The sequence below is a fragment of the Zalophus californianus genome, chromosome 1, assembly GCF_009762305.2.
Source record: "Zalophus californianus isolate mZalCal1 chromosome 1, mZalCal1.pri.v2, whole genome shotgun sequence".
NCBI lineage: Eukaryota > Metazoa > Chordata > Mammalia > Carnivora > Otariidae > Zalophus > Zalophus californianus.
Window position 1 is genome coordinate 37,197,523 of NC_045595.1, and position 23,595 is coordinate 37,221,117.

Consider the following 23,595-nt stretch of genomic DNA (forward strand, 5'->3'; position numbering starts at 1 on the left):
AGTGATCTCATTTCTGACCTGGGGTAGTTTTTAATTTTAATTCCTGGCTTGTGTTTATAAACTGTTCCACTATATTATCCTGTTGGGAACATGGAGAGAAAGATTTCAGTCCTTTGTGTTGGTTTTAACAATTAGGTATTCACTCGGTGTCTTACGATGTATTTTGGGGGAACCAAAGATGCATTTTTGATGTTGATTTTTTACCTTCTGTGTTTCTCTTATCTATATATTTCACATTAGCGATAAAACTTTTACAACCCTGGATGAGTGACAGTGAATAGAGGTAGTATTATTAAAAAATCTAACAGAAGTGAACCAAATTGATATGGTTACTTTTTTTTTAGGTATTCTTTTTTGTTTCTAATGTTTATGTGAAAAAAGATATAGAAATCTTGGCATAGGGAAGATATTCCTACAAATTTTGGCAGATTCTGGGTTAGAATAAAGTAGTTGCTCAAACATCAAGGTGCCAGTGGGTTTTTTTTTAAGTGTTATTTTGTTACTTTATGGCATTACTAAGGAGATTCAAAATGACCAATCCTTACCCTCCTCATTAATGACAAGAGTGTTAAATTTCTTTCTTCTGCTGTCTGTGACTCATGAGTCTAAGTTCTGGACAGCAAACTGGCAAAACGGCCTCTTGTCACTGGAAGTTGTTCCTTCTGCACAGTGAGAATAATCTGTGCCTGAGGGGTTGCAAAAAAAATTTTTTTTCATGTGAACTTGAATGCCCCAGGCTGCTAACACTCAACAATTAAGTCACAAGGCAGTATGGAACTGTGTGTAATATTCCGATGACTTGATTACAGGGATGTCTACCCCTGTGTTACTAGATTTGATGCATTTAAAATGTTTCGGGCCAACCAAAGATGCCTTTTTTGATGCAGATTGAAATGCCTCCAGCAGATCAAACTGAAAAGTCATTGAATAAACAACTCTGTAGCACTAAAGACAGGGATTGAAGGGAGAGAAGGTGCTGATTAGTGTCTAGGTATCTTTTACACAATTCTGCAAGATAAGCTAAATAGAATTTTTGATAGAATTATGTGACATACACACACATTCACAAATAAAACCGAAGATCTTTTAAGAGACGTTCAATCTAACATTTATGTACATTTATATATGGATATAAACATATTTACACACACTTATATATGTATACAAATGGTTTTACATATATTTATATATGATAGACATGTTACATGTATACATGTAATGGTTTTACACATGAATAAATTACTTTTACATATAAAACAAAGAATTTTAAATATTTTAAATACGTCTTAATTCTAATGACATTGAAATACAGCTTATATAAAAGAAAAAATGTAATTTTTCATACTTTGTGGTGATTTGAAAAAGTGGGAGCAGTAGATCTAACCAAAGTGAAATGTATATCTTTAGGTCATCTACTGTGTCTCTGCCGATAGCACCTGTGTAACGTTCCTAATAAAGAAAGTTAATGACAAAAAAAAATACAGCTTATATAAATTTAAAGATCACATTTAAGTGTGTCGTTTAAATATGTTATTTAAAACTACGGTGACAGAATGTTCACTTTTACCCCAGACATTTTTGCAGGCAAAGAATCACCCAAAGAAACAATTTAGAAGCAAATGGAGAATCTTTTCCACAAGTAATTAATACCTTTAAAAGCGTGTTTGAAATAATTAGTTAAGAGAATCAATCTCTTTTAAAAGCCTCCAAGTCCCCAGAGGCCCATTCAATAGCACACACCTGCTCACCAACAGTCCAATACCCTGACACCATCAACATTTTCTTTATCCACCCTCCTTTTTCTTGAGGGAGAGGAGAGGAGATACACATTTTCTTAAAAATTTATACATCCCCTCCACCCCCAAGGCCCAAAAGCATGATGCATTCAATCTTCATTATGAGGTGACTAGTGAATATTTAAAAGCTTGGGTTTTAAAATTGCATGTATTAAATGCGCATAAAATGAATATATTGTTTGTGAAATATTAAACATGAGTACTTTCTTCCCAGTTGTTAAGCACAAATATGGTCCTGCCATGCACTCATGCTGTCTTGGGAAAATCGGGGGCTTTATTAGCTCTTCTTTAAATCATACAAATTTTTCCCTTTAACAGTAAATGATCTTGTCTTTTGGTAAGTTTCCTTGACTAAAGATAACTTCACAAAAACATCTGTAAGTTAACCAGAAATGCAAGGAAAACGTAAGTCTTGTTCAGAAGCGATTTATCTTTTTAAGCATCACTTGGGGGCGATATAAAAGGCAATTCTTAAAACGCAAGTAATCTTTAGGAAAAATATTATGAAAGGCCTTTATTAGTATTCCGTTGTGTTGTGTTAGCATCCATTTCATGGGAAAGATGTTTCATTTTAACAAGATCCTCTGCCGCAAGAAAATTAATTTTTTTCTTCTTTGGCACAGCTCCAATCTTTTTTCCCTTTCCCCTCCCAGTGGATGAAATGATCAGAGTGGAAAACACATTTTTATGAAAGAGCAAATTTACAGGTAACTGTGACCAGTGAAAATATTTGAAGTTAAACAATGAAAATCAAGTGATTGATGCAGCTCTTCTTGGTGAACAGTGTAGAGTTCTGCTGACTGGTTATACAGAATGGCCATCTACCTCAACTCGTGAGGGAGCTCATTTTAATCCACTAATGTTGCATATTGATTCTGGAAGATTTGCAATGTGATACGTCCAATAGGTATTTTTGCAGCTGGTGCTAACTGTATCCAACACTAATATTTACTTAATTATTCATTACATTCTTGTACTTTCCAATTTTTAGGTGTAAAATTTGATATTCACCCTTGAAATACTTTAAAAAAATCAGTTTTCCTACTATTTAGAAATCTTGGAGAACTATTTCTTTCAGTTGCAGTGTCTGTTGGTTTCCTATGGCCATTGTAATACATGACCACAAAAAAACAGTGTAAATTGATTATCTTACCATTCTAGTTCTCACTGAGCCAAAATCAAGGTGTTGGCAGGACTGTGTCCTTTCTGGAGGCTCTAGGAGGTTGTTTGTTTCCTTGTCTTTTCCAGCTTCTAGAAGCTGTCCACATTCTGTGGCTCGTGGCCCTTTCCCCCCATCATCAAATCCAGCCATGTTACATCCCTGGGACCCTTCTTCCATCCATGGTCACATCTCTCTCTGCCTCTCCCCAGAGCAGGAGAAGGCTCTGGTTAAGGACTCCTGTACCGAAGTTGGGCCCAGACATAACCCAGGCTTGTCCCCCATCTCAAAGTCCTTCCCATCTGCCAAGTCCCTTTTGCAAGGTAAAGTAACATGTTCACAGGGTAGGATGCAGACATTTTTGGGGGTGATCGTTCTGCCTCCAGGAGCAGAAAGAGGAGGAAAGTCAACAGCAACAGTAGTGGCTGCCATTTTTTTATTTGATGCCTCTTTTGTGCCCTTTACAAAAATGACCATGTATGATACACAACAGGCACTCAACAAGTATTTGTTGAGTAAATGAATGAAAGGTTGGTTGACTCTCATCTTTTTTCATCAGGTGTCATTATTTGGAGCATTTAGCAGAAGTGGGAGGGTACTTCAGAGTTGGTCACTAGCAGAGAAATGGGGAGGTTTTACAGGAGTTTACTGATCTGGAGAAGTAAATCCAGAGCTTGGTGTCAGGTTTTGCCAGAGGTGTGTGGGGTGTACTAACTTACAACTAAATGTCACGTGTTGGAGCGAAGGCACTGTTCACACTCAAAGGTCCGAGTGCAAACCTGGTTGCCTGTTCCCTGAAGGAAATAGTCAACATGACTCTGAGGATTCCTTCGACCCTGTGGAAAACACAGGGAGGGGACAAGACAAAGCTCTGCATACACAGGGCACCAGACATCATCTGGTCTCCTGGATGATTCTTCTTGACCACAGTCAACAGAGTTGTGAAGCTTCTTGTAACTCCTGAGGATTGGCTGGCAGGAACTTCGTGTTTCTCTGAGAGTAAGCAGAGTGCACAGCTGCCTTTGCTTCTACTTCAGAGATGGAAATCTGAGGTAGAAAAGTGTTGGGTTTGGGACCATAAGACCTGCATTCAAATCTTGCATAACTGGGTGACATAATGTACTTGTAAATTATGATAATAATATCCACCTTATGGATCAGAGAAAAGGATTAAGGATATCTTTAGAAGGCTTTTTAGGACAGGAACAACATAGTAGGCACTCCATAAATAGCAGGTCTCCTTGTTAGTGTTATTATAAAATTGCTCAGCCAGCTTCTAATTTTGCCCATAATGTGTTATTCAAAAATATCATTCATCTCAGATAATTAAGAGGCTTAACTGGTTAAGAGTTTAGGCTCTGGATTTATTCATCCATTTACTCATTCATTTTTCCACCCATTCCAAAGTTTTCTATTACTGATGACTCACCATGTGATGGGCTGTGAATACAATACTGAAGAGAACAGATTTTGTCTCTTGCCTCATAGTACTTTCAGTCTAGTGGGAGGGAGAGGCCATTAAGTAAATAAACAGATTAAAGTTCATATCCTGGTGCTGTAACTTATCTGCTGTGTGGTCCTGGGAAGATGACTGAACCTCTCTGAATCTATTTCCTCATCTGTGCCTGAGGTTAATAGGACTTCACTTGAAAGATTAAATTACATAATGCACATAAATGTTTAGCATAGTCCTTGGCACATGAGAATTATTCTTTTGTAATTTTTAAAAATGTTTATTTTTTAATTTTCTTTTTTTTAGAGAGAGAGAGAGAGAGAGAGAGAGCGCGCCAGCAGGTGGGAGGAGCAGAGGGGAAGAGAGGGAATCTTAAGCAGCCTCCATGCCCAGCATGGAGCCTGATACAGGGCTCTATCCCATGACCCTGAGATCACGACCTGAATTGAAATCAAGAGTTGGATGCTTAACCGACTACGCCACCGAGGTGCCCCTCTTTTGTAATTTTTAAAATGATTATTTAGTACCTAAAGAAGACGTGGTACTATTTTTGATGAGGAAGTTATACCCTTTACAGGGAAAGCACCAAATAGCAGATAAATGTTAAAAAACAAAAACTGAGGCTGTGTCTTAATCTTCCCTCCCTAATTTTCCTTCCCTGATTCCTCATGCTCAGCATTTCAGGGAATACTACTACTTTTAATACTCTTGCTCCTATACCTATAACTATTCATATGATTGCATTTCTACTAATACTTACCTTTTACTAAGGTTTTGCTCAATCACATTATGATATTTAATCCACGGCACGGCCTGTAGTGTGTATTAGGTGCTGTTACAGAACCCATTTCACTGCTGAGGGAATGGAGGCAAGACGGTGAAGCCCTACTTCTCCATCAAGGGGGTGATAGGCCAGAACTCTAACCCCGATGGTTAGAGTTCTGGGTCCATCATGAGTCAGAAGGAGGCAGGATCTGGGACAACTTTCCAGTGAGGCAAACTTTGTGGTGGGAGATGATGTGAAAATGGAAGAGGAATATAGCCCTGAGATTTTACATTGCTGCTCTAAGAGAAAACAGACAGCATTCATTTGCTCATATGTTCATTATTTGATCAAACTCTAAATGCCTACCAAGTCCTGAGTGCTCAGGGAGTGCTCGGTCCTTGGTGGGGGCAGGCAGTGACTAGGAACTGTTAAATAGAGTGTGATGCCTGGTCTATCAGAGGTCTGCCCATGCGGTGCTCAGGAAAGTTCAGGACATCTCATCTAGCTTCGGGTGGCCAGGAGAGGTCTACCAGAGGACATAAGTCATGAGGAAAATTCAAGACTTGCTTACTAGAGCCTCAGAAAATTATTTACTAAGATATGCAGGTGAATGTATATCATGTTGAATGTATAGATTCTGGAGTTAAAACTGCCTACGTTGAGGGCACCCGGGTGGCTCAGTCAGTAAAGCATCTGACTCTTGATTTTGGCTCAGGGTTGTGGGGTCAAGTCCCCATTGGGCTCCATGCTCAGCAAGGAGTCTGCTTGTCCCTCACTCTCTGTCCCTCCCCCCGTTCGCACACTCTTTCTCTCAAACAAACAAATAAATAAAATCCTAAAACAAAAAGGGGGGGAAAAAAACCCTGCCTACTTTCAAACCCTGTCTCTGCCATTTTCTCATGTTTAGACCTTTTCCTTATGAAGCCCTTGGAGCCCTCATCTGAAAAATGGGAACAATAAATGTCCCTCTTTTTCTTTGGATTGTGGTGAAGACTCCATACAAAGCTGTTGGCACGGTACCTTGTGTAAATGCCAACACAAGTGAACATTTATTATCACTGCTCTTGTCATTGTCATCATTAGCATCATTATTATCATTGTTTTTTAAGAAACACAAAATAGCATGACAGGTAACAAAGGGATTATTTTGGTGGTTGCTGCCGAATTATCAAGAAACAGAGTACATTGGTCTTAATTTTTAAGGCTGGAAAAATTTCAGACAGTTTATAAGTCCCTGTGATCTTATACAAATATATATTCCTGGAATTGATGTGTGCAAAGGGCACAGTTTGTTTTTACCCCTGTTGAGAATGTGCAATGACATAATGTAACCCTTTAAGATAACAGAAGCCAGCTGCCCCATTCATATTTAAATATGAGTCACCTTCCAGGGAGACTTGCAAGATTCTATGTGCCAAGCTGGAAAAGTAAAAGTCGCTAGCAAGGCAGGAAAGAATAAATTGACACTTGGAAGTTGGTATTATAGGCTCACGGTCCCATCTCGTCAATTCCTTTATGGAGCAGCAAACGGCATCCTAGTGGCCAGAGGGAAGAACTGCAGCACCCTGGCAACCTGGTCCCTATTTTTCGAAGCATAGAACACTCTTTACATTCGGGGAATCAATTCCACTCCATTACAAATATTTTATGTAGATGGCACACATGCCCAGGCACAAACACAGTCTGCTGTAAGGACTTTTAAAAAACACAGTGTAGTTATTTTTTAATTCCCCGCCCCCCAAGACCTTGGTATTAGGTTGGCCAACCACTTCCAATGTCTTCCAGTTCAGCAGAGCAGGTGTCAGAAGAAAAGTGAAGACCAAATTCTTGACAATAAGTACAAGAAAAGGAAGGCCTGAAATTTCAAATAATGTGTGTCTTCATGAGTGTTTGCCGAGAGCCTATCAGAAAGAGGAAGCCTGTAGGTGGTCCTTGGGAGCAACATTTAAAAATTAATTACATATGTAAATTGAATTGACACATTGACAGTTGAATGAGGTTAGAAGGTTGGTTTGAAGGAACGATAAACTGCTAATTAGGGTTCCCCTCATGGCTGAATCAGATTTGCTATGGGTCTGTGTCTGTGAACTTTTACCTGAATAATTCAGTGATCAGTAATCAAGTCTGGTTGAATCAAAACCTGTAAGTCAGTTCAATTTAGGTAGCTTTGGGTAGGCTGTGGCTTATCTCTTGTCCCATAGAGGAGAGCACATCACAGAAAACAATCATGCTTATCCGGAATGGCAGGGGACACTACTTTCAGGAATAGAGTAAAATTGTTAGAGAAGGCAAAACAGCAAGTGTAAAGGTGAACTTGAATTTTACCTTTCAATAAAATCTTTTGGAGGACAGTTTGGCTATCTGGCTCCTATAATTTGACTTCTACTCAACTTCTACAAAGTTAACGACATAATTCAAGATGTACATAAGGATTTAACAATGAAGATGTTCAGAGTAGCATTGTTTAATTAAAACAGAAAATAGTATAAATATTTACAGCAGGTGATTAAGTAAATTATAAACACCCTTATAAGCATAGATTCTTGTGCTGTTAAAGGAGTTGTTCAGTGTTACATTGTGTGGACATATGAAGATCTGTATATTACTAAATGAAAAATAAGGCAGTAGATCTGATCTTGATTATGTTAATGATCCCATTTAATTGGTATCTTTTTATACAATAGTCTTTAGATTAAAAAAATTGTGGAAGGTCTCTCCTATTTGACTTCTTTCCATTTCTATTAACTTAATTATTAAATTAGTTTTGGTGGAGTTTTAATGTTTGATTTCTTAGCTCTGTAAAAAGTAATATTTACTTTTATTAAAGAGAGTTAAAAATATATAACCTATTTATTTTCTTAACTCAATAACTAGTTATTTATAAGAAAAGCAAAAAAATTATTACCTGTAAGAATATTCCTACTTTCACAATGTCCCCGTAATAAGTTGAGTCTCTTATGTGTTCTTGACGGCCAATCTGATATTGACGTGATTCCATTACAGAGTCAAGAAATAATATTTTGGGGGTGCCTGGGTGACTCAGTCATTAAGCATCTGCCTTCGGCTCAGGTCATGATCCCAGGGTCCTAGGGTTGAGCCCTGCATTGGGCTCCCTGCTCTGCGAGAAGCCTGCTTCTCCCTCTCCCACTCCCCCTGCTTGTGTTCCTTCTCTCGCTGTGTGTCTCTCTCTGCCAAAAAAATAAATATATCTTTTTTTAAAAAAAAAGAAATAATAATTTGTAGGAGTAAATGACAAAGAGGCACCCCTAAATCTGCTTGAGTAAAACCCATCTCACACCTCTGTCCCCTGTTACCCCACCAGCTTCTTGCAGTTATAGAAGAAGCTGGGAGAGTAAATGAAAAATGGTGTCATATTATCATAAATCCCACCTCCATTAATTGTGTAGGAAGAAACATTTTATAATTTCTTTTTTTAAAAAGATTTTATTTATTTATATGAGAGAGAGAGAGCACAAGCGGGGCAGGGAGGGGCAGAGGGAGAAGCAGACTCCCCACTGAACGCAGAGCCTGACATGAGGCTCGATCCCAGGACCCTGAGATCATGACCTGAGCCGAAGGCAGATGCTCCACCAGCTGAGCCACCCAGGCGCCCCTCATTTTATAATTTTGGTAACCAATTTCATTACATTGCCTTTCTGTTGTTACATAGTACCAACACTGGATACATTCTGGGAATCTGGGAATGCCATTCCACCTTGCACAATTTGGTGAAAGACATTTTAGAATGATTCTGGCATTAATATTGCCTGTGAGGCTGCATATGTGCATGTATTGTGGGTCGGGGTTTCTCATTCTTGGCACTACTAACATTTTGGGTTGAATCATTCTTTATTGTAGAGGGCTCTCTTGTGCCCTGTAGGATATTTAGCAGCATTTCTGGCCTCTACTCACCAGATGCCTCATCTCTCCCCTCTTGAATTTCTGACACTCAGAAACATCTCCAGAAATTGCCAAATGTCACTTGGGGGGAGGGGGCAAAATTGGGCTCCCCCCCATTGGAGAATCACTGGCTTAGCCTGATGTATATGCATGGTGTTAGTGGGTGTTATTTTGGGGTGGTGAGAACACGAATGATATCCCCCCTTCTGTCTGCTTATCTTATTTAATTTTTATATGTTGATGTGTATTACTCTAATTTTAGAAAAAAGGTGAAAAGACAAAAAAAAAATGAGTCACAGCTCTGTAAAGCAGAATATATAGTGTTAGGTTCTTACGGTCTTTGGTCTTGTAGAGAGCTCTGCAATGTGCCCCTACTTTCACACACAGACATGCCATCCTTTTGGAGTCTTTCGATATCATGAAGGAGGTAAAAAGGGATTATTACCTTCCTTCTTTACAGATACAAATGCAGAAGTCTAGGTTACTGCTATCCAAGTGGTTAAATAACAGAAGTTGGACCACAGCTCTGGATTCCTTAATTACATTAATCGCTGGCTGGGGGCCCATAGCCTTTTTCTATGTGTGACATGTAGGTGTGGCTCTGAGTTGTGTTTGCCCCAGGGACTGGTTTGCAATGCACTGTGGTTGTGTGGACGATTTAATGGGGGATTGGAATTGGCAAATAGAAGAGCAGAAAGGCCAGGCATCTCCCCATTAAAGATGCGAACACTGGGGGGTCTCACGTGGATGCTGATTTCCTGGACTGAACTCCCACACAGAGTTCCAAGCCACCTTGAGGTTTTTAGTACACAGGGAGACTGACAAGTGTCAGTTTTGTGAGTTCTTTTCTATGAACTTCTTTATGGACTCTGCTTCTCGGTCCTGGATGCATATTTATTTTGAGACATTTTAATGGAATTAATTTACCTACTTCCAAGGGAAGCAGACCCTTCCAGAGCTCCCTTTATATTAAGTTTCTGGGGTTCTCCCTCTCTTTTTTTTCATTGGTGCATTTCCTCTGGTTCTATTAACATAATGGGAATTAAGCATGTGCATCAACTGGTACCCATCCCCGTATGCTGGGAATTTAATTTCTCAGTCTAGGTGTGTCTTGGATAAGGCAGAGTAATTATTATTACCCATTAATATCAGAGTGCACAAAAATACCCTGAGAAGTAAATATTTAATATTTCACACTCATTGCCTTTTTTTAGTTTTTAATTTACTGTGTGCATCACAAGCAAATTGCATGTGTTCTCTTCTGCCCATCTTAAAATTAAGCTCTTTTAATTTTGAATAGCATCTGGTTGTCAAACGCACACCATTTTATTTTCTTACACTGAGTATTGAGCATTCTGGCGTATCTGAAAAGGAGTCAACCATACAGATAGAGGTGAGTATAAGGAATCTCATTTCAGATTTTAATTTTAGTTTCAATTTTAAGAGCATTAATACCTCACCCCAGTGACTATACTTTTAATTTAACCCACTGTGGCTGCATTCTCACATTTCAAAACTGACAAATGAATGGGGAGGAGGGGAAGGCTTTATGTAGTGTTGGACTTGGCATAACTCCTTTAAAAGCAACATTACCCATCTCTGGATCTTGGAATGCATTGCAAAGAAGAGAGCCCAGCACATAATTTGGTTCTCCAAATAATTCTTGAACTAATCAAATCAATCTGTGCCTCATAACTCCTCCATCCCCCTCTTGGCTTCCTTGTCTGTTGATTTTACATCTTCTCTCGTCCTGCCCTTGGGTTGACCTTCAAATCTGACCATTTGTCTTCAGGATCATGACTTTCTGTTCGATCTGCGGCTTACTGTAAGGTGTGGCTATGGTCATCACTTATGTCACCAGTAACCCCCGAAACTAAAGGATGGGTTCCAATCACCCATAATTTCTGTCAGCTTAGATTTAGGATTGCAGACTCAGTTGTGTCCAAGAGCCAGGTAGATAGTGTAGACATGTGGAGTGAGCGGTGGGCAGGACAACAGGCAGTTGTGAGGACCGTAGCTGGAGCATGCGAGACCTGTATAAAAGGGGGAGTGGTGCTCTGTTCCTGCTCAATGTTGCTATTCCAGAATGTGTACCCAGAGTGGCTAGGTATTTTCATTAAGTGAAAAGTCAGAAATCTAGACTTTGGGTTGAAATATCTCTATTTCCAAATGTGACGATAAGTTCCTAATTTTAAAAAAATTCTATTGCATAGCTATCAAGGAATTTTTAAATTTGACTGGATATTTGATGGTGTTAAGAAATTATTATTTACATTTTTGCTTAATTTGATATTGGTATTATAGTATGTTTTTAAAAAAATGTCCTTCTAGATGAATGATGCCTTGTGTAAGATCTGCTTCAAAATGGTCCAGAGAGGGGCGCCTGGGTGGTTCAGCAGGTTAAGCATCTGCCTTCGGCTCAGGTTGTGGTCCCAGGGTCCTGGGATCGAGTCCTGCACTGGGCTCCCCAGTCAGAGGGGAGTCTGCTTCTCCCTCTGCCCCTCCCCCTGGTCATGCTCCCTTCCATGCTCTCTCAAATAAATAAATAAAATCTTTAAAAAAAGAAAATGGTCCAGGGATTTACGTGGGAAAGTGGATATGAATGAAACAAAAGGTGTAAATAAAGGAACATTGACCATGAGTTGATAATTATTAAGGCTAGATGATGGATGAATATATGTATATTTAAATTTGTGTATATTTGAGGTGTCTGCAATAAAGAGTTAGTTAAAGAAATTTAAAAACATGGCCACAGTCCAGATTTGACCTCAGGAGTTGACCTTCTAGAATTGTCTCTGACCCGGAATGTTTCTGTACGTGTCCCGATCTATTTATGTTTTCCCTCTGTACTATATTTGGTTATAGCATTTTTAAAACTTTGTCACAAACATACTGCTCCAATGCTTTGTGAGCTGTCCCCTCATTCCAGAGTTCTTGAACTTTTTTGAACAAGTGCTTGTTCATCTCACTTATTTGTAAATTTTTTAAAAGATTTTATTTATTTATTTGAGAGCGAGCGAGCGCATGAGCGGTTGGGAGGGGCAGAGGGAGAGGGAGAAGCAGAAGAAGGCTCTCCACGGAGCAGGGAGCCCGATGCGGGGCTCCATCCCAGGACCCTGGGATCACGACCTGAGCCCAAGGCAGACGCTTAACGACTGAGCCGCCCAGGCGCCCTATTTGTGAATTTTTAAGCCTCCAATGATATTCCCTTGAGCTTTCATCCTTCTAGAAGATTTTTAGTTCCTCATTTTTCTCTCCTTGCATAACAGTTCTCAAATTTATCAACATGTTTTTCAGAGACTTCTCTCTTTTGATCCATTGTGCTTTTTTTACGGCGTGTGGAATTTTGCGCAAATTTCAAATGTGTCACGTGGTTGGGGAAAAAAAGATTTATTTGCCTTTTAATTTTGTCACCCTTCTTACCTATTTTTTCTTTCTTTTCTTCAGGACATGAATCTGCCCATTTATTCTTCCCTGTTTAGACTGTGAACTCTTTGAGGACAATTATGGCTTGCCATCCCAGGGCTAGGCCCATGGCTGGTGCGTAGACAGCCTTTCATTTATTCAGAGATACTTACTGAGCCCCTTACTCTGAGGCAAACTTTTTTCATCTTACTTTTCACTGCTTCAACTCCACTCCTTTCTTGCTAAAGGTGAGGTCTACTCTTGTAAAAAAGGAGAGTAATAATTGAATTATTCTTTGGGCAATTTCTGTGTTCTTACTCTCAGGTTCTATATGGGCTGACCAGAGACCCATTTATTGACTAGTTTTGTTCCCTCATTTTCTTTCCTCTTCTCCTTCTTAATCAAACCTCAAGGTTTGACAGATGAAGGGCTCCTTGGAATTTCTTTTCCTTTTTACCAGCCTTTAATCTTATAACCTGCCTCGCCAAGCTCTCTTCCTTTGTTTTCTTATTCAACAAAGTTTATTGAGCACCTATTATGTGTCAGGCACTGTTCTAGACTGTGAGGATCTGGTAGGAAACAAAACAGACAAAAATCTCTGCCTTAAATTAATGAGGAAGATGGAGAAAAACTGGATTTCCACCTGTGAAAAGGATTCAGTAGCTTCTTAAAATCTATATCTGTTTATCAACAATTATGGTATCTTTCATATTTTCTACGCTTGTTTTCTTTTTGAATACATTTATTTAGAGAAAGCTTTTCCCTCTTTTCAAGCCCCCATCAAAGTTTTACATATGGTCTCTCTCTCTCTTCATTGAACATGTTAATGGAAATACACTATCAAGGTAGGAAGTGATGGAATAAAATAAAGTTCAGTAATATTAAAATTCATAGCATATCTATAAAAATGTTTCTATTTCACATCCAACACTTTTATTAGGTGTTAAGATACAGTGTTATTTGAATTAACAAAAAATGCTCATTCATGTTAGGAGATAAACAGCCCTTATCCATGTATGCTTCCCACCGTGAGTATTAGGCGAGGCTCAATCCTTATCAGTTGTATATACTTTTCCACTGACAGGAGGCCATATTTTGAGGCCAAAGTTAACTGGCGCTAAATTGAATAAAAGCCTTATCTAGAGAAACAAACTAGTTAAAAACTATGATGGCATTTAGTCGACTGACCAGCTATGAAAGTAGTCGCATCCAGAGAAAACATCGATCTGTAAAAAATACCTTATCTGTTTGTGTCCCAGAAAAAAAAGCAGGCTGGAATTTATGTAGATGATAGCCAGAGACCTGTGCAAAGAGGAAAAAAAAATAGAATTTCTTAATACTCCTACTAAATTACATCAGAGCTCTTCCTTTCTATTATTTCGTCGCAAAATGACTCTGCCTGATTTGAGTCAAGCAAGAATGCAGAATAAATTTTATGGATGATTTTTAATTTTTTATTGAGGAGGAGGCTGATAACAGTGAGTTCCTTAAATACACCCTTCTTTTCTATCTTCCCTCCTTCCTTCCCTCTCTCATTGAATGTTTATTTATGTTTTTAAGGTTATCTGATCCTAAAAGGGTGGAATATTTTTAATTCATTTTGAAAGAATGTTTCCATATACATTCTTAAAAATTTTGGATTATTCTTATAGGACTTTAACACAACACTGAAAATTTGGCATCTGTAAGCATAATTCAACGAAGAATTGTCTTTGCCTTGTTTGAGGACATTTAGTTTTGAAATAACAGCATTAGAGTCTTTTGAAAATAACAGAACATGAACAGAAAATTATTTCCCTTGGAAAAAACTGTAGCTAATTTTTCCTTTGGCTGATTTGCTGCTGAAATCACACATTCGTATAAATGCCAAGCTATACATATGCATATACATATGTATATGGATGAGCACGTGTATGTGTGTGTGTGTATGTATGTAAAATTCCACTCTACAACCATGGTATAAATTGGAGAATTTGTCTTTTTAAATTAACACTCATTCAAATACAGGTCAGGAAGTAATGCAGAATGTTGGTGTTGCTAGCACATTTCATCCAAGATTTCAATTAATTAAGTTTTACAATTCCCCCATGCAGTGGGCAAATACTGTCATTATCTCTGCTTTATTGATGGAAAATCTGAGAGTAAAATCTTGCTCAAGGTCACACAAGATCCAAGCCCTCAGAGCCAAAGTGAAAGGGAAATTTGAGACAGTTATTTGATATTTCAGTTGAAGGTAAGTATTTGTTGAATGAATAAAATATACATATTAAATAAAGATCTTGGATCTGAATTGGTCAAAATAGCTCCTCATTTTTTTTCCTTTTAGAAAAATGCCGTCAAAACTGTGAATTTAGTTGTATTTCGTTCAGCCTCAAGAGAGTTGGTGAGTGCAGAGAAGTCCAGTTTAATTCTCTCAGAGCAGGGTGGGGACTGCGAAAGGGCCCTGCCATTACGGGGTAGGAGGCACACTGAATTCCGTAGCCAGAGCTGCATTTCTGCTTGACTTTATTTTGAACCTACAGTTCTAGCTTGCCTCAGTTTTGGTACAGTAAAAGTTCCAAGTAACTCAGAACAGATTTGGATATTCCAGACAGAATCACCAGATTGAACGAAAAAGTCTCCTAAAAATTCAGAGAGCTATGGGGACAATTACAGGTTTATACACTTTGAAGTATGATGCATGTCCTGGCCCACTTCTACTCTCAATCCATAAAAACCCAGTACTTTGTGGCTGCAAGATAGAGAAGGAAGAATTTTGTTTAAATGGATGTTATGAGGTCATTGATACTGTTACTATTTAACTTTTCAGTAATCACAAAATGGGTCATCCCTAGGAAATATTCTTGTCCAAAGTTCTTTTCTAATTACGTTGTCTCATTTGTTTCTTTGTGATGAGAGGACCTGCATTCATTAAGCACTTGCTACTTACACAGCAACTGTCTACAACATCATACAGGTCTTACACTAGGTAGGTTTCTAGTTTTAAACCCATTTTACATTTAAAGAAACCAAGGTAGAGAGAGAAAATATTACCTAAGAACACAGAACTGTCATGAGATAGAATACAGATTTGCGTCGGGTTTGTAGCACTCCACACCCTAAACCTGCAGAAGCTATCATTGCCCTTGCCAGCAGGCAGATATTAATGTACCCATTTTATGGATTGAGGAAATCAGGGAGGTTAATTGATCTGTTTAAACTCCCGGGTCTCTTATTTTCTCCTAACAAAGAACTGACTCTACCAGCTCACGAGCTTGTGGGATGATAAAAATGTGTGCTGACTAGAAGGGTTTTGTATGTATTATTTGTAAAGTGACATGTTTATTGTACAAATAAATAATAATTGAGCTTGAATCAATAGAAATTTAATTTTAAAATACCGGAAGAGAACATTAGGTAAGCATTTTAGACAGAGATCATAAATTCAAAATTTAGTTTCTAAGGTTCAATTTGGTTATGGAGGGCTTTCCAGCTGTTTTAGTGAATAATACCATCATTTATCTATTTCACCTGCAAATATTTAGAATTTTCAACTGTGTATTCATCATTAAGGGTCATAATAAAAAAAAAAACCTTGAAGATACAGACACTCTTGAAGATCTTGAATGTCTTTGGTGATAAAGATCTGCTATCTGAAAAACTGAGTAAGAAGATGCTGTGACTTGCTGTATAAATTTATAGGAGAAGAAAGACCACTGTCAGTTGGCATTAGTTGGAGATGTCTTTATGGAGATCATTGATCTTGAGCTGTGTCTGGAAGGAGTCAGGGAATTGGGAATTGCTGAGAACTAGATGCAGGGCGTTATCACCCCTCTATTGCAAGGTTTATCATTCATTGCCAGAACACTTACTTAGTGCCCTCTCTACGCCAGGCACCGTGCTAGGAGCTGGGGATACAGCTGTGACAATGACACGTGGGTCTGTGCCCTCACGATTGTACAACCTAGAGGAGAAACCAACATTGAACAAGCAATTATTATAAAGTCTGGGCTGTGAGCTCCCAGAGCAAGGGAATTTGCCCTAGCTTGGGAATCGGGCTGGGAGGTGGGAGCAAAACCTCGCCAGGGGAGGGGGAGTGCTCTTTGCTTTGATAAGAGATAAAAAAGTCAAGAGGTATGCTACCTCTGGTTATTGGCAGGGTGATTCAGACACAATAACTTATAATCAGTGGCCATCCTTCCTCTGCCACTCTGGTTATTTCTGAGCAAACTTTTCTGCTCCTTATTGGTGAGTATGTAGAGAGTTCAAGTTATTTGAAGGTTATCCTTGGAAAAATATTATGAGGGCTCAATTGTTCTCATCACATCTTATTTGGTAGGCGCTGCTCGGGGCAGGTGCTCCTGGCACCTGGTGGGATGGGGCCAGGAGGCTACAAAAAATCCTACAATGAACAAGACAGTGCCCACCCCCTATTGCCCCCTGAAAGACAGAATGATCTGGCCCCAAATGTCAACAGTGCAGATGTTGAGAATCTGATCGAGATATATGAAAACTTGAGCTGAATTTGGGAAATTGGTCAGTTCCCACTGGCCAAAGCTTAGGATATATCCAGATATGGAAAGGCATTTCAGTTAGAAGTGTTGGGTTAAATGCATCTTATCGTGATGAGTCATGGATGGCAAGTGAGCTCAGGTTGATTGTACTTATTTTAATGAGCAGTGAGTAACATCATTTCCAGTTTCTGGGCAGAGCCTGAAGTGTGTGGCGAAAAAGAAGCATATTTTAGAAAGACGCGTCCAGTGACATTGTAGCATGAAAGCAACAGTGGGGCACATGGAGGTGGGAAATGATCTCAATAGTCTCGATTGGAAGTAGGGAGAGCTTACACTAGAAAAGAGGACAGCAGAGATGGGAAAAAGATAAGGACACATGCCAAGATGCTGTAAAGGCCATGACTTGAGGATGTGGCTTATGGAAGGTTAGGGAAGGAAAAGAGGCAAGGCCGTGCCAAAGACTAGAACTTGCAAGCTGACCCTGGCCTCCATGAGAAATCGGCACAGCAGGAAGAAGGGCTTGGGGGGAGAAAATGAATTTGAGTTGGCGCAGGTTGTGATGGAGACACTGGCAGGCCCTCGAGCTGCATCCCCGGGGCTGGTGCATGCAACTGTGAGTCGGGAACTCAGAGCCATGACCAGGTCTGGGGACCGTGCTAACGTCTTTCTTCTAAGCCAGAGGTCCTAAACTGGCAACCTGCAAGCCCCATCTGGACTACAGATGTGTTTTGTTTGGCCCGCCTTGTGTTTTAAAATTCTTTAAAATTTCCAACAACACACATCGAGAGACTGCATATAGAAACCCATCTTTTTAGCTTGTCTTGAAATATCAGAGCATCTGGCCATTCTTGGTTCTCATTTTTGCATGGCAGGAGTCTGAGCTGAGGCTCAGCTGCCCCCTTGAGATGGCATGATGTCTCCTGGCTGCCTCCCAGCCATGCTCCCTGACCTCACCTGGACATGCCCTCCCCCCCCCCCCCCTCCTGGAGCATTGACTTTCTCTGCCTCAAATCTGAGTTCGTGATCCTTGGTTTGCATGCTGATTGCATTATTTACTTGTCTTCTCTGGAGACCAGCTCCTTCCACCTTTGTCCACTACCACATCCTTCCCACCTGCAGCCTTCATTGTGCTTCTGTCTGTACCATCTCCATCTGGAGAGAGGGCTCTCCAGACTGCCTTTCTTCTGCTGTGGATAGGCACGAGTCTCCCCGAACTTGGAAAATGTTCACGAGATCCTACCACCCCTCAGGATCCTTTGCCCTTTAGCTCAATCATTCTGTTGGATGAGTGAATGGCTATATGAGTGGATGAGTCTACTGCTTATTTTTCATTTATTTGGAAGGCCCATATTCTTGTGAACTGTCCGAATGTGTTTGTCTCTTTCCAGCCTGCTTTTCAAACCCTGTCTCCTATGACTGCCCTTGGAACCACTTAGCTATTTACCTCCACACGGGCTCCCTCGCCCTTCCCTGGAGAATGTAGCACTTGTTCTCAGTGGCAGTAGCTGTGGTTGTCCTGGGAGGTTTGCTCTGCCCAGAATCCCTACCAGCAGCTCATACCTTATCTAAACAGGATCTGCATGCCCCCTCTGCAAACAATAGCTTCAAACAAGTAAGTCCCTGAACTATCCGCCCCCCCCCAACCAGATTTCCATCCTAAATCCCTCCTCCCGGGACATGCTAGACCTGCCACCACACATCCCTACCTCTGTCCTTTTTGCTAAATGTATTGCATTCCTCCAGAAACCCCTCTGCCCTTCTTTCTGGGAAATCTAGTCCTTACCACAGAGACAGTGGCAACGTGGTCGTTCTTCTTCATGATTCAAGACCCACTCATCTGCCATAAATCTTTTCCAGCAAGTTCAGTCCTCAGATCTTTCCTCTAAGTCCTACTGCACTTCTTGTCTGGGATATTCGAATTCACCCATTTTACGGTTCCTAATCATATGATGAGGTTATGAGCTCTCAGCAGACCAGCACCCAATTTTCTACCTCTTTGCCCCTCCCCCATCATATTTGAAATGCCAAATATGTACATGGCTTTCCATGAATACTTGTAGGCTAAAAAATTATTTGAGGCCATGAAGCCCAAAACTGTTTTAAAACAGAGTTCCACTGCCTTTCCATTTAATTAGAAGGAAAGTGTTTTGTGTTCCTTATCTGTCTATTGTGCTGTCTTAAAACAGGAATAATAAAATAGACTAAGTACTAATCCAGCAGTCATTCTCAGAAAATTGGGACTTGACACTTTAATTAAGATCATGTAGTAAAGCGTTTGGCCAGAAGATGGTGCAGTGTTCAAGGGATAGGTCCTTCTGAAAGTCAAACTGATTTTAAAGGGCTGAAATCGCAATCCAACCAAGTCTATAAAGAAAGAGAAGAAAGTGATGCCAGTTCAGCTTTGACACCATCCTAGGGCTGAGCAAGTGTCATGCTTTCATGTGGTTTCTTCCTTCTTCCTGCCTAGCGTAATGAGCTGGAGAATTCTTCTAATTAGCTAAATATTATTGTACATCAGAGTGGGGCCGTGCTTCCTGTACATTATTTGTGTTTTGCCAGCCAAGGGAAGAAAGCTGTCAGAGGCAGGAACAGATGTAAGAAAGGCACAAAACATGCCAAGAAGTCATGGCACTTCTTTACTCTTGGATAAGTCATTTAACTTTGCATGTTCTTTATTCTGATATTAGTATGACTCCTTCAAGGCTGTGCGTGTGACTGGGAAAAGCGTTTGTGTGTTGGGGGGGGACATGTGTGCGGCGGGCGTGTGTCAGCGTTTCCTCCACCCTCGGCAAGGTCGTGTGAGTCGGCTTTATTGCTGAAGTATCCGCTGTTAAACACCCGCTGACCCGGTCTTCTCATTATTATTTTCCGTTCTGCACGGAGCGAGGGCAAAAATACTGCAGTTTGCTTCAGTTTCTTGGTGACACGGATTGGAAACTCATTAAAAAAAAAAAAGGGGGAAGATTCAAAGTTGGTGCTGATCAACCATCTTCTATCAACTTTGTGTATCATGTACTTGTTCCTTTTTTTTTTTTTTTTTACCATGTAAAGTCTTCTGAAAATTGAAAACTAATTTATGATCATGTAGTTATTAGCACAATCACAAAAGAGGTCACTGGTCTTTCCTTTAATTTCTGTCACAGGCTGCAGGCCGTATTATGCTAAATCAAGGATACGGGGAGATAATTAACATAGCAACTCTGGCAAGTTTAATAGGTGAGTGATGAACATTGAGAGTTAGGTTTCAGAATTCATGTCTTAATTACGACCGCCAGAGTGTGGTGATGGAGCGGCGCTCCAGCGCATGCGTCACCGTTACCCTCTGTCTGGTGGAAGTTTCTGTGAGTTGTCCATCAACCTGTTATTAGATTGAGAGACTTCAAGGAGAGGGGCGAAAATAGTGTCTTGTGTTTTGTTTACAAAAACTATGTGAGATATCTTATGCTGTTCCAGAGGGCGGCTCTTCCAGAAGAATCCACTGTACTGGAACGGTTCTCACCTGGGACGGTGTTGTCCCCCAGGGCACATTTGACACTGCGGAGAGACGTTTTTGGTTTTCACACGCGGGGTTTGGGGAGAGGATGCTGCTGGCCCCTGGAGGGTGGCGGCCCGGGGTGCTGCAGCCCCCACAGCACAGACTTGGCCCGAATGTCAATGTCAACGTCAATAGCGCTCCTGCTGAGAAACACTGCCCCCCACCATCGACTGTGTCCGTGGTGGTTTTACACCACTGATTGCCAACAGGTGTCACCACAGCCCCTGTTCTATCAGCGGTGTTGTCAACGAGAGTCCATAAACCCTCGTAACATATGGAATGAAATCCCAACTGCAAAGCTTTTGTGGAAGGCAGTTACATGCTGGTGAGCTGAGGCCTATGCAACCAAAATTGATCAATTACACAAATTAAGCATAGCCCTTAAGGAATTTATTTTATTGGTCTGGACATCTGTTGCAGTATTGTCCAAATCCAAAACTCAAATGGTGCCTCGGGTTGCCAAGTTAGGCAAGAAAATCTAGTAGCTATAAAAGTACAACTGAAAACCCTATATTAATATCACGTCCATCTGCTGAATGTTACATAAATATGCAGACTTTTTATTTTCCTTGGGAATAACATTTATTTTTACTGTGCCCAGTTTGACATTCTTATGACATTCTGTTCAGTTTATTGCATTGTAACTTTAAATGTTTCTTCAAAAATGCATTTATAATGTTGTTGTTAATCTTTTTTCAAGGGTCTGTACCACCTGTTTAACTTACAGTTAAAGAGAGAAGTCCTTTTTCTTATAGGAAGAATGGGAAATCTTTGGACAAAGAGGCTCAGAAAAGATTTTGAGTAACACTTGTGTAGTGTAAAGGGAAATTATATAACAGCCATGAATGCTAATATTCCATCCTGCTCTTTTACAAGTTGAAATGTAATCTCCATTTTAAACTAAATTAGCATCATTTCCAAACAGAGTATCATATTTATATCAGATTTATACAACCACATCAGATTACTATTAACATGTAAAATAGTCTCTTTTATGCTGCGGGGAAAAAATAGATTGAAGAGAATGATTTGATTTCCCCTGTAATGTCAGGGATTTAAATTAATCTGAGTGGACATGTTTAGATTGAGAGTTACTCCGACATTGAAGAAACAGCAGGTAGGGGCGGCTTTACCTTAAGAACCTGTTGTGATCCTGGCACGAAGAAAACCTTGCAGTTATAAAAGTACATCTGAAAATCATGATGTTCCTATCATGTCCATCTGCCGAATGTTAAATAAATATGTTGGTTGGTTATTTAAATATGTTGAGTGGTTAAGCCAACTGGAAAATTATAGGATATGTGTAGGAAAACTTAGAGGACATTTTTGTTCATGTTTTTTCTTCCTTCATTCTCATTTTACGTATTCAGTAAAACACTTTTTGGTAGTCAATTATTGAATGGATTGTAGTCTAATAATAAGATTAGCTAGGATGAGCCGGGAAACTTAAAAAGCAAAAAACTAAAAAAATAAATAAGTCCATAATAAAGCAAACAACACTTGGCACAGACCTCTGGGAGACTTCCTTGTGTTATTTTCTATCTTAAAAGAAAAATGTATGTACACAGCATTTTATCAGATTCATTTTAAAGAATATTTGAATTACAAAAGGGGTCCATGCTTGTGATGGGACATTTAAATTATATAAACAAAAAAGATTATTAAAAATAAATACAGTTGTCTTCATTTTAAAAGAATATACATTGACCCTAAGTTACAGGGTTGTGAGAGTCAAGAAAAGAATAACACTGGATGTTGTGTTTTCTTTACCAGAAAGTCACATTGAATTGGTCATCGTTTCTAACAGAATTCTTGTATCCTCCCACTTTTGGAACTAAATAAGTCCCAAATAAACTCACTATAGGGAAACACCTCTCTGATGTTAAAGAAGATAAACACTCAGAAAAACGAAGGAGGTGTCTGAGGGTCTGAATTGGCCATAAGAGCAAGAAGGGCCAGTTATTGGCCATTTATATATTGGCAAACTAAGCCTGTTTGAAATAAGATGAGATGAGGTACTTTTTACAGTTTTGCTTGTACTAGAAAGGGAGAAGCAAAGCTGAGGAATATGGGGTCACCTGTAAAGAATGCTAGAGATTGCCTTAGAAAAATGTGGGATGTGTAACTCATTCAGGTAGAATGACATAAAGAAGCCTCCTCCACATACATGTGAGACCTGAACTCTACCCCCTGCCTTGGCTGCTGTCAGCCCTATTGTCTTGGGCAAATCAATTGAAATAACCAATATGGAGACTGTCACCAAACAATTTGTGGTGGGGGGAAAAAGTCTATGGAAATGTGTCCATAGCTCAGCCATCAGCACTCTATCACCATCTAGGGATCCTTGAGATTTATATTCATGCACCCACTTAAGTAGATGGATGGTTGAGGAGAGGAGGTAACTTGCTTTTGGAGAGATTGACTCTAACTGGCCCAAATAAGAGTCTCTCTTTGATTCCCAGTAGTCTTAAAACCAACAGGCATTTTCTTTTCCTGTTAGAGAACTGCTGCATTTATTGAAGTCATAAGCCCGTAGTCTATCTTTAGACTCTTGATGTAATTTCTGAATCACCAACCATTTTTGAGACCACAAGATATTTAAAAATAAGATAAGAAATATTGACTGAGACTCCCTGATGCCTTCAAGGGAAAAGAAAATACTGTGGCAGAGGTTTACAGTGGAATTTCTCTCCTGCAGCTCGTCCACATTGAAAATGACATGATCTATCCCAAGGAATAACTTAAGGCCCGATCCACTTAAACAGCTCCAAGTGATTTATCAGAAATGTGCTTATTTGGAACATTTTGCAGTAACTGCTTATGGGAGGTGGTGGGGTTAACTACCAAAATTGTGCATAACTTGGGTCCTGTGTATGGCGATTAATCAAGAAATTATATTCTTTGACTTTCTAACAACCCACACAGAGGGCTACATCTGTGGTGTGTTTCAAGAGAGCGGGAGAGAGAGGGACAGAATGATGAAATATTTCTTCTAATAAAATGCTAATGGTTTTGTTTTGAGAAAAAAATATTGAATTATTGTGGGGTTAGATTTATCTGTATGAGGGTTTCTCGAGTCACAGTCAAT